The 12,235-nt window shown below is 43.3% G+C and overlaps 1 protein-coding gene across 5 annotated transcripts in view; it reads left to right on the forward strand.

Moving 5' to 3' along the window:
* garre1 (granule associated Rac and RHOG effector 1) overlaps nucleotides 1-12,235 on the forward strand; it is a 55,595-nt gene that overhangs the window by 1,590 nt on the left and 41,770 nt on the right. The window contains exon 1 of one of the 5 annotated variants that reach the window (XM_072694534.1): nucleotides 557-583. The exons of 3 other annotated variants lie outside the window; for them this stretch is intronic. The gene's annotated coding sequence lies outside the window, so the exon portion shown is untranslated. Of the gene's footprint in view, nucleotides 1-556; nucleotides 584-712; nucleotides 866-12,235 lie in introns of those variants that run through there. One more of the 5 variants, XM_072694531.1, reaches the window with a different exon arrangement.

Genomic DNA, 12,235 nt, shown 5'->3' on the forward strand with positions numbered 1-12,235 from the left:
GTAAGGACCGAACCCAGTCTGAAAACGTCCAACTGCAGCAGGGGTGAGGAGCCGAGGGCCAGAGTCCAGCACACTTGGCTGGTTTCCTTGCTTCAACACTCCTGCTAAACCTGGCAATTAGTAGGTGAGGTGGGGAAGGTGTGCTTGGGCAGGAAAAGCTATGCAGGAATCCAGCCCTCCAGGACCGGAGGTCCTCACCCTGGAAGGGCTTGAAGCTAAAGTCTGATTCTGGCAGGTTTATGCAGTCGTGAGTTGAAGTCCTGTGATGTAACTAAAATGAGGAAACCAGGTGACGTGTGTGTGTGTGTGTGTGTGTGTGTGTGTGTGTGTGTGTGTGTGTGGTGACGTTGGATGTAAACAAACCTTTTTTTTCCTTCTATGTGGCTGAAATGCTTGACTTTGGCATGTGCTTGATTGCTGATGAGCCAAAAATGTAGGAATAAACGTTGGATATGTTAAATAATAAAACTTGCCCATGTTTCAGGCCGATATTTGATGTGTAGAACGAGCAGAATGTTTAGGGCTGTGTGTTTCAGGGGTGGGGAAGATGATGATGATTCGCAAGAACAATGATTCTGTGCCAGTGAGTATATTTAGAGATTACTGACCAACCAAATATCGTGGTCCTTATTGATAAAGTGCTGGTCTCTATATTGTTTCATCCCTACTGAATTGTGTTTTTGAGTTTATGCTGAGCTGCTGATGATGGATGTGCAGAGGTACGTGAGTTCTCACTGGAGAAAAAATGACAGATTAACTATTGAGTAAAACCTGATTTTCTGTTTGAACAGAACTGTGTGACGATTTCACAGCCGTCTAAAGCTGTTTTACATGTTAATTCGGGGGAAAATGCCCGGAGAATCAGGTAAATGAATCAGGAAAATGTTGCATTTGGTTTAGGCAAGGGGCGGCACCTATATAGCACATGCTGGAGGCACAGCATGACGCAAAAAGTATGCTGCAGGAATAGTATCATATAGTATGTTGCACATGGGCCCCCTCGTCCTCGTACTAGGGGACTAGCACCATCAAAGTCTAAGTCCGGTGCAGCTGATCTAAACATTTAGGTTTACCCGTACAGCCTCTCCGGATTATGTCCTAAAAAAAAAAAATATATATATATATATATATATATTTTATATATAAGTTCTGGGTTGTTGTGTATATCTGAAAGGGGCTTAAGTGTTGGCCCTGTCATCAGCAGATCACCAGCCCCCTTGCATGGCTCTCACTCAATTGCAGCCTGTGCAGGAATCTGTTAGCTGGTGTTTCACAATTGGCTGGCTGTGATCTCCTCCAAGCGTGTTGAGCTCCACTGGTGTTGTGATGAGGGCAGTTTAAAAGGGATGTGTTGAAGCGGAGGAAGCACACTTTAGCCTTTATCCTCCCAGCGCTGGTGGCATCATGTGTGAGAGGGTCCTAGCTTGAGTGTGCTCTGAAAATGACCAACACTGGGGAGACTATTGGGAAAAGCCCCTCTGAAAGTGACTGATTTGCTTTTACTTGTGAATAAGTTCTACGTTGCTGCTACAAGGTCTAGTTTGACATGAGCACCTTGCTAAGGACCGGGCCGATAAGGCAGAGAGAAACCGCATTACTGCTGACCGTCAATTTATTTTGGAGATAGGTAGTACTAAAACTGGAGCTTTAACACAGTCGAAATCAGATTTCCAGTGCACTGAAACACCAACAACAACAATAAACAGTTTATTTCTATATTTATTTACATGTATATCAGACAGACAGACAGATGTAGGCTTGTTTGGGTTGAAGGTTTGAGGACAGATAGTGTCTGGACTCATTTACTACCTTGTCGAATTTTGCTAGTAGTGCTCTATATGACATGTAGGGGATAGTGGATTGGGCACAGTTTCGGACACAGCCTCATTTTCAGATTTGCTTTTGTCTTTGGGAAGTTTGTTTGACCTCCTGATGGGTTTTTCAGCTGCAAACGTCGCTTATCTAACAGCGAAAAAGCCTTCTGACTTAATGAATAATAAAAAAATGCTTTTATTTTTCTACCCTCCCAAAACTGTTTAATTCCCCCCTTTGTGGCGTTGCTTTTATCATTCATATGTTTGACAAGATTTAAGACAAATACTGCGATAATCCAAACGCTTAGACCATTGCGCCACTCTCTGGGTGATTTTTTGTGGTAATTCTCACATTAGACAATTCACATAGAGCTGGATGAAACTCTAGATGGCTATAAATGAGAGTAAAGGTTGAGAAATAACTCAATCACTGTTTTAAAGTCTGTCGTTTTTTTAAAACTGATTTTAATGAATGTTCGAAACCTTGTGTGTATTTACAAAAACACTTTTAGTACCTTAATTAGTACCTTTAAACTATTAAAGTTAATATATTAAGTAATCAGTAAGCGCTGAATTGTGCAGATGGCATCTTAGCCGCTTACCAGAGTGGATAGTTGAGTTAAGTTGAGTTCCTCATAATTAGGATACTGTTTTGATGTAAATACAGAGCAGAAGTCTGTATCCTCCCTTTTCCCTTTACAGGCTTTTACCTTCAGAAAGAGCCCTGGAGGAATTATTGGATGCAAGTACAAAACAACTCCCTGATGTAAACAGTGGACAGATCCCCCTCGCTGTAGCTTTAAAACTTTTTCCTCTTCTTCTTTGCTCAGAAAACAGAGCGAGAGGCTCTTGGCCATTGTAGCCAGCCTCTAGAATTAGGCTTTTTGGCGACGCTCTCGCTGAGGTCATGTGGAATGTATTTCCTGTTTGGGTCCCTTCAGTTTGGGAATGAAAGAAGGGGAAAAAAAAAAATCGTGACTTGCTGCTCAATTGATGGCGGCACAATAATAGTCTCAGAAAGACCAGAGTAGTCTTTAAACTACGTTGAGAAGAGCGTGTTCATTTTTAGAAGTTTTACATGACTGCAGAAACGCTGGACACTGAGGCATGTGATATTTATTATGTGTCAGAGGATCTGTGGACTTTCATGCAGGGATAAGAAAATGTATTTTGGAATCAGTAGAAAGAGAAACGGGGGCAGATTTAAGTCAGTTTAACTTTTTAACAGTAGATATAGGCCTGATATGGGGGCCGCTTCCAATTTACAACCAGATCTTTGATACGAAGCCTGTAGGAGATGGCTCTGAAGTGTGGAAGAGGAATATGAGCGTAGATGTTAAGAATGTTGGCCTGGTCGAAGCATCAGTGCTACTCTTGATGCTTTCCTAAATGTGTTTTTCAGATGCGCTGGCCTACCCTGATTTGATGCAGATGGTTTGCCGTTCTGACACACGGTGTGTAATACTCAATAAAACCCGGCCTGTTTGTTTGTGTCTGTTACTGAAGAGCTGCCAGGCATCTTTAAAGTGACATGTCCTTTATATAGTAGGATGGGCAGTATGACTGCTTTTATCGTTACCGTGATTAATACGTTGAGAGCAGGGCACATAGCAACATCACCTGTGAATTTAGGCAGCGATCGTGCAGTTCTTCAGATTCGCACTAAAGACTAAAGGCTGTGTTCGCATTACAAGCCTCAAGAATCGATTCTGTTCAGGTGGGATTCGGCTGCGTGTTGGCGCACATTGATGTGTTTATGCATGCTGCCTCTGTGGGCCTGTTTACACCTGCTGATCACATGGGTTTTGTATCTGGATAGTATCTGGATCCGCTTTGACCAGATTCATATTACACTGGTCATTAAACTGTGTCCCAGTGCGCCCATACAGACACACGCGAGGGGAGATGGGGCACGTGGGAGAGAATGAGAATGCGTACTGCTCCGCCCCGATTGCTGTACATTCTAGTGATGTATGTATGGTATCGGTCGAGGGGGTGTTTTGTGCTGGTCGAGGCAGCAGGCAGATGGACATGCCCTCTAACAAAGCATTCCAGTGTTGTACATGCAGTCGCAGTATTACTGTCTCTCACGCTTTTTAGGCCGCTCTAGCGCTCAGTCTTTCTGTCTTGCGCGCTCGCTCGTGGTCTTTCTCTGTCAGACTGTCTCTTGCTGGGTCTCTCGTTGGCTTTCTTGCTCTCTCTCATTCTCGGTCAGCCTCTCTCTTGTCTCTCACATTTTGTCTCTCACTGTTTTTCTCTTTTGTTGTCTCTCTTGCTGTCTCTCGCACTTGCTCTAAATTTGTCAGACTCTCTCGTGCTGTCGCGCTCTCGTGCTGTCGCTCTCTCGCTCTCGTGCTGTCGCTCTCTCGCTCTCGTGCTGTCGCTCTCTCGCTCTCGTGCTGTCGCTCTCTCGCTCTCGTGCTGTCGCTCTCGCTCTCGAGCTGTCGCTCTCGCGCTGTCTCTCTCGCTCTCGCGCTGTCGCTCTCGCGCTGTCTCTCTCGCGCTCTCGTGCTGTCTCGCTCTCGTACTGTCTCGCTCTCGTGCTGTCGCTCGCGCTGTCTCTCTCTCTCTCGCGCGCTGTCTCTCTCTCTCTCGCGCGCTGTCTCTCTCTCTCTCGCGCGCTGTCTCTCTCTCTCTCGCGCGCTGTCTCTCTCTCTCTCTCGCGCGCTGTCTCTCTCTCTCTCGCGCGCGCTGTCTCTCTCTCTCTCGCGCGCGCTGTCTCTCTCTCTCTCTCGCGCGCTGTCTCTCTCTCTCTCTCTCTCTCTCGCTCTCTTGCGCTGTCTCTCTCTCTCGCTCTCTCGGTCTCTCATACTGTCTCTCTCTCTCTCGCTCTCTCGCGCTGTCTCGCTCTCTCGAGCCCAGATCAGGAGCTCTGCCTCTTGTTTCATGTTTCTTTTATTTTCTGTCGATGCTGTGAAGAGCAAAAAGACGATGCAAGGAGTAATGACTCATCTTATTAGAGTAACTTGATTATAGGGGTGTGTGTGTGGGGGGCTGGGGGGGGCAGTGTGACGATATATTTTGCTCTTATTATGGTTTAATTATTTCATGGTTTCATTTTCAGAGAAGATCAGGTGAGAAACTGCAAGTATCATAAAAACACAATTAGCGGGAGACTGTAAACAAAAACAGCCAGTAAATAGTAACTGCATCAACCCAGTATCTCAGAGGTGCATGTCACTGTTCGGACGATATTAGCAAATGCTGAATGGGATATCGGGAAACCGCACACACTCTCGTTGTGTGCTGTGGTGAGGTTAGCGGTGTGTTCCTTCCTGCGAGCTGATCGAGTGTTTGAGTCGTTTGAGCAGAATAGCCTACTTTTTAGAAACTCCTCTTAAGTGAAGAGTTTCAACTTAAGCGTTTTAAAGCACAGCGGTTTCAGTCAAGATTTCAACATCTGTAGAAAAGAAGTGGTGTCGTTGTCTCTATTTGTTTGTATTAAATTGTGGCTTGTGAGAACTGCAGGGGAACGTCTTGGTCCATCCAGCATCTTATCAGCACAGGAAGTCTGGCTGTTAGATCTCTGTTTGGTTGAACTTGGGCCTAGATTCTTCAATTCCAGTCTGTGAGCTCACCCCTTCACTCACGCCTTCCTTTTGTAGTCTGATTCTTCTGGTGGTTGTAGCGCGTCTGAGGCTTAGCGTAAAGCTCCTCAGTGATGTTTGAGGCTCTCGCTCACCTTTCAGTAAAAATGATGTCATTGGAAAAAACTGGTGTTACAGGATGAAGCCTCCGCTCTCTTCGCCTCTGACGGCCACGTAACACTTACATAAAGGTTACTTTCAACCTTCGCCATTGGCTGCCCTTGTCTCTCTCGGGCGTTTTCAGTGCTGACGGCTATTGAGGTTCAGTTGTTTTAATGCCAAATAACCCTTTTAACCTATAAAACAAAGTGCGGTCAATTACGCTCGGTCAACAGTGTAACAGGGAGTCGAGGGAAGAAGGTGGAAGGCAGCCGATACCACCAGATTGATGAAGGAAACCACCAGTGCTTTGTTCTCCTACAGAGCTGACTTTTCTGTTCATAGGCGTTTCACCTTGCCCTCCTAGTGTCATTGCTAGTGATTGGGCGAGTTACAGGTACCAAATTGGGACAAAAGGGAAAGCTTTGACAAATTATTAAAAACACCTTCAGTTTCAAGCTTGTTTTCCTGTGTGTAGTGTTTGGTCCAGACTGCGTAAGCTGTGTTTAATATATGAATGGTATTTTGGTGGGACACCTGTACTTCGGCTCCGAGTCTTGATCCACGGGTTGTCCCGAGTCATATACTTTGATCTGTCTCGTCTGCATTACTTGCTGCAGTCTCCTGTGCTGCATGTTGTAACCGTCTGTGAAAAGAAACCTAATATTAAGTACACACCATGTTGTTTTTGCTGGTGCCCAGGGCTATGTGATGGGGACGTGAGGAGTGTGAACTGTGAAGGGTGCAGTTTAACATGTGTTTATAAAGGAAACTGAAGCCCTGTGTATGACTGATTTGATCCTGTTAAAAACTGAATCATGCTGGACCAAGGGGATTTAATTAAAGCTCAATAAGATCCAGTTAAAGAGAATTTCCTCAAGTCAAGGTCTGAAACGTCATCATGTCTGACTAGCGTTATGGTTCAGTGCAGTATCCTGTATATTGAAGCAAACTAGGAATCATATCAGTGATTTATACAGCCGAATTACAGTTCACTATATTTATACTAATTTTAAATAACAAATACTCTAAATGTTATTTTCTTGTTTAAAGCTTTTGAAAATGATGCGCAGCTTTAAAATTTTAGTCCCGCTTGGCATAACTGCTCTTAATAATCGCCTCTGTCTCTGAACATGCTGCTTTTCATCTCTTCCCTGTGTGCGCATGTTGCTCACTCGAGGCCCAGTGCTCCTCATAATGCAGAGATTTCATTGGCTAAGTGGCGCCATGTGAAATTTACATCGCATGAGATTTGGTCCCCGAGTTGCCTGGACAGCTAAACCTGTACCGTAAAGGGTACAAAACTCAATGGTTTATCAGTTATAGGTCCAGGTCTGGAAAGGACCGAATCTGGACCTGGACCACAGTTCGTCTATTAGAGACCTCTATACTAGACATTGAGGGTGTGGGATTTACATACGGGATTGGAATCAGTCACTCGACCATAATTGTCTCTCTAAACAAGCTGTTGGCTTTTGGCAGATCTGCATTGCAATAGTTTCTTTATTTATGAAAATGACTAGTGTTGGTTAAACAGTGTTTAATTAAACTAATGAAGGGAATGCGAGTGATAACGAGTGTATTTAGTTTAGACTACCCCCCCAAATCTGACCCTGCTGGTGGGTGGGATTCTGCCGAGTAAACCGGTTGCGTTGCGCTGATGTGTTTTACTGAGATTTCGGTGTGTTTTTGGTACGTGGTTGTAAAATGAAGGGGTTGTTGACTGTTTCTGTCGAGGATGTCATCCTGTTTAGTTTTAGTATATTTAATTACCCATTCCAAGACATTTCCAATTGTTGTGCATTAAGTAATTGTGTTTCATCATCATTGATCTCATTATATAATGGATGCTTCCAGCTATAGTCATTGGTGACTGTTGTTTCTTACAGATGTAAACAATAGGACCTGACCCATGTATCGGTTTGCTGACTTATTGCGGTTTCAGAAGTTTATCAATAAAACTAAAACTGCTGAGATGTGTGTTTACCTCAGTAAATGATGGTAGTTATTAAATAGTTTTGGTGTTTGTGTTGTTCATAAAATATTATTAAATTACAGGAGAAAGAATAATTGTTTTTAAAATGAATAAATTGTCAGATCAGAAATGAATATTGGTTGGGAATGGGGTAAAAGTCTATGAAAGTATAAGCAGCTTAAACGTTCTGTACAAACTGCCTAAATGTGGAAATGCCTCCGTTATATTATCCTGATGCCTCTTTCTACTTTCTAACAAAAAATTAGTGGGTTTATGTTGTTCTTCTATATGATTTAAGCCCCTCAGCTTATGGTCAGCGTGGAGTGTGTGCTGGACACTTTGTACTTCGCAGGAGCCATTACTCATGTGTTTTCCTGAATCAGCCAAAGGCATAAGGGGGGGTAAGTTTTCTTAAAAGTCAGAAGTGAAACATGCTGGGTTTTGCAGTTGGCAGAGACGAAGGAAAACTTTTTTTATATATATGTTTTTAGGCAAAAGAGTTCTGAGGGTCCTTTTTACAGCAAAATTAGGGATTTCCTAAATTGCAGAAACATGTGCAGTTAAAGTGCAGCTCCATCGCCAGAATGTTTTCACTTCTCCCCAGAAACAGGGCTGCACAACATGTCATTTCTTAATCGTTATTGTGAAGTGTGAGAGATGCAAATGATCCTCTAACTGGTCACTGTGTGTGTTTGGGTATTGTGTGTTGTGAGCAAATATGTGGATGAATTATTTCTGTAATTCAGCAGAGACTCACTGGATGGCTCAGTTTTAATACTTAAAAAAAAAAAAAAGTGATTATCATTGAACTTGTGAAGTCACCAGAGTGATTGGAGGGTGTTGTATAGCTCTGTGCTGAAGCAAAGTATCAAAATGTGAAGCTGTTTGGCCTGTCTGAGCATGTCCCATTTAACTGTCTTCTGTGAAAGCCACTGTGGTGCCATCTTATTAGGATGAAGTAAACAGGGAAGGGGTGGGACTTATACTATAGACACACCCACAATGAGTAATTTCTCAGTTCTAGATATGGACATTTCAATAGAAGGCCACAAGTGTTCAGAAGTTCTTAGAGGTATCTTTGATTTTTAGCCTATTCAAACTAGCTGAGGTTATTTTTGGGTAAATAGCAAAGCACTTTTGTAAGTCGCTCTGGATAAGAGCGTCTGCTAAATGCCTTAAATGTAAATGTAAGTCCTGTTAGAAAACTTTTTTTTTCAGTGTTTTCCCGTCACAGAATGAGGCGATGTAATTGTGAAAATCATATGTAGTTCCTGTTGTTCATTTCTAACTAAAATGTTGTACTATCTTCCTAAAGGATCCCAGTCATGGACAGCTGAATTTCCCCCGATACAGTGACGTGAAGTTAAGTAAAATGTATTGAAAATTTGGGAAATATTGATCCCTCCGTCAATACAGTCCATATTTAACACAGAGTTTAAGGTTTCACACCTGTTCTGTAATAAGAACAGACATTTGCATGTATCTGCCTATTCAGCCTGCCACAGTTTAGCCCCACCCATTCGGTACAGGACAGTCAATCGGAACAGGGCTCACTTGCATATCTGTCCTCACAGGCTCACTAACAGACAGCCTGTTTAATTCAGAAAGCTGAGGATAGGTTTAAATGTTTTTTTTAAAGGGACCTCAAGAAAATGATTAAATCCCTCCAGCTGCAGCCCCTTCCACCGCTGCCGTGAAACCTAGCTTCAGAGTAGTTAATCTAGGTGTGTTTGCCTCTTAATTTTTTTTTTGTTTTATTTTATTTGCCACAGTATTTCTTAGACAAATTCAGGATATTGCAATATAACTCTTTCCTCAGTGTTGTCCTGGCCCATCCGGAACGTGCTGAAGGGGAACCAGACTTTTAATAATGTGCAATTTGGCAAAAATACACAGTTCCTTTTTTTAGTGGCGATTCTGATCCTTTTTGAGCTTGAGCAGAGTAACGATGCTTGCTTTGGCTTGCGTCTGGATCTGAAGGTTTGACTAAAGCAGTTTGATGGGGTGGGAATAGAGGGGCTCGATCCTCGCCGCCCCGTTTCCGGGGTAACCGGCGCAAGCCTGTCTGCTTGGCTAGTTTCTTTGCATGACAAATTTCCCCTTGAGAAACCCAAACAGTTGTTGCTGTATGGATTCTCATGGCTTGTGAAAATCTTGCATACACGTGAGCTGTCCGCAGGTTTTTGCAATTTGGGAGAGTTCTCTATAAGGTCAGAGTTTAAGGATTCCACCGTTCGGTTGCACTTAATACGAACGGTGGAATCGGATGGAGACCAAATTGTGCTGCATCATGCAGGGATTTACTTAGGAAGCCAGGAAAACATGGACCAGGCCTCCTACTCCTCTCAGAGAGGAGGTTTAGTGACAATCTGATGTCTTTTGCTTGCAAAATCACAGCTTTGAGACCCGAAAGGTCGGTCTGATTAGTACTGCAATGACCTTTAAATGTATGTAATGAAATTAATGATGTAAGTAATTATGCGATTAAACTTGTCATACTCTTATAGATCGTAATACTCGAGGGTTATTGTGAGCCTGCCAGCAGTTGAAAAGCACAATTCTGACTTTTGTCTCTTCCAAAAATAAAAAAGCAGCCGGGGTTGAGTCACGAAGGCTGCGACCTTTGCTCACACTCCTAAGAAGTAGGAGTGTATTTCCGACTTCAAAAGACTTTTGTTGCCAAATTTGAATGGGCATCCGAAGCTTCTCAATTTACAAGCGACATCATTCTCTCAGACATCCTGCCGGATTGAATTTTACAAGAGCGACTCTCCAGTCAAGAGGTTTTAATGTGACGTGAGCCATTTGCAGGAAAATGTGCAGCATTGAAATTCTGGTTCTAGCTCTCATATAATGGAATTGCAAGTGCTGTGTTGTGTTGTTGTCCCCTGCATCTGCCAGACACCAGCTAGAGCTCCTAACCACAGCAGGCTTCAGTCAGGGAGCCAGGAGGGTGAAACAGCAGCCCCTTCCAAACTCTGCTGAACGCCACGTGAGTTTGAAATGTGAGCTGCGTTCGCTTTTGGCCTACTGCTGAAATGGAGCCTGCTTTTAAGGTGGCTGCCGAGGCTCCGAATGCGAAGCCGTTTGAGTCAGGAGGTCACGTCACCTCTCCAGGGCTTGTTTGTGCACCCCCACTTATGATCCCCGACTGTAGTTTGCACAAGTTTGAGTTATTGCCATTGTTCTGTTGTTCTCGGCAGTGGTCAGTATGTAAGGTTTTAGTATGCCTGTTCTGGAGACAGTTCAGTCCAGGGTTTGCATTATTTGCATCTGTATTGCATCTCTTAGACACATATAGCACTAATATTACATTCTGAAAGGCTCATATTTTGGACATGACCAATTTCCAGCTTCTCTTTATCCCTTAGAATAAAGCAGACTGTTTTTGTTACAGTGCCATTGTGTTTATATGCTACATAGAGACGTCCTGATCTAATCAATGTGTCTTAATGCTGGGTATCGTCCGATACCGATCTGATCCAGTCCATTTTTTTGTTTTACCATGGATAATACAGATGCTTAAGTTGGGTAATGCCAGGTTTACACCACATACTTCTAGCCCTTGTTTTTTTTTAGCCCTTGTAAACCCCCCCCCCCCCCCAACATTTAGGAGATTTCATATCTGGACCCTTTAGCAACTCTAAATCCAGTAGGGATTCACCAATCCAATATTAGCTGGATCAGGTATCTGATATTTAGGACCGGCCCGATTGAAACTACATTGGTCTTCAAATAGCTCGATTCCTGGAGAAGTTAGAGCCGCTGTACGATAAATGAAATGCAGTTATTGGTGAAGTAAATTATTGCCTAGCTCTAGAATTGTTCAGATGTGCAGAAACTAGTTGACGCACACTAGTTAAACTGGATGTGTAATACCTTCCAGCACTCATATGGGTAATTTGGGACATATAATTTAGTCATTGCATTTATTTATTTTGAATTTATCTTAATAGATTAAAATACATAAATCCTTTACACTGTCAAAATGTCATGTATGGTCTAAAATTGTCCTAAATGGCCTAAATGTTACTTTACCTTACCTGCTTCTTCTGCAGAGTTGCTATTTTGAAGATATGAGGAAAAATACGATGCATAAAAACGTGATGGCTAGTTGTACCGGCTGTGGAGACTGTGTATGTACTCTGGGGGCTCTAGACTGTAAGACCTACAGCTGCTTATTGCCACTCGTGCTTTTGCTGAGCTTGACCTCTGCCCTGTTTGCTGGGAAAGCCCATAAATACTCTCAGGCTTGCACGCTGAAGCTGAGCAACTGCGTTTAGTCGCTCGAATTTCTAAAGACCCCTTTCCTGAACAAGTCTTGGGCTTAATGGTAATAGTAGTGGGGATCCCCTTTGAGGGGTCACCTTCGAAAAGGTGAGAAAGAAGTGCCTTGATTCGAAGGTAACAGCGAGTCAACAGCATCAAGCTTGGAACGTACGTGTGTTGTAATTGATTACGCCGGCCGTCTGTGACCTTAAATCCGCTTGCGTGAAGCGAATAGCATTAATTATCTGGTTACAATGGCACCTGTGAAGGTGAACAGTCAGTTCTTGAAGGTGATGAAGGTGTTAAAAGCAGGAAAAATGAGCAAGTGTAAGAATCTGAGCCACTTTGACTAGAGTCATATTGTGATCGCTGTACGACTGGGTCAGAACATCTCCAAAACATTATGCAGGCCTTTGGGAGGGAAAATGCTCCAAGGACAGACAAGCTCTTGGATACCCAAGACTGATGCAAGACTAGCCCATTTGGTCAGG

This window comes from Salminus brasiliensis, chromosome 13 (assembly GCF_030463535.1).
Source record: "Salminus brasiliensis chromosome 13, fSalBra1.hap2, whole genome shotgun sequence".
Taxonomy (NCBI): Eukaryota; Metazoa; Chordata; class Actinopteri; order Characiformes; family Bryconidae; genus Salminus; species Salminus brasiliensis.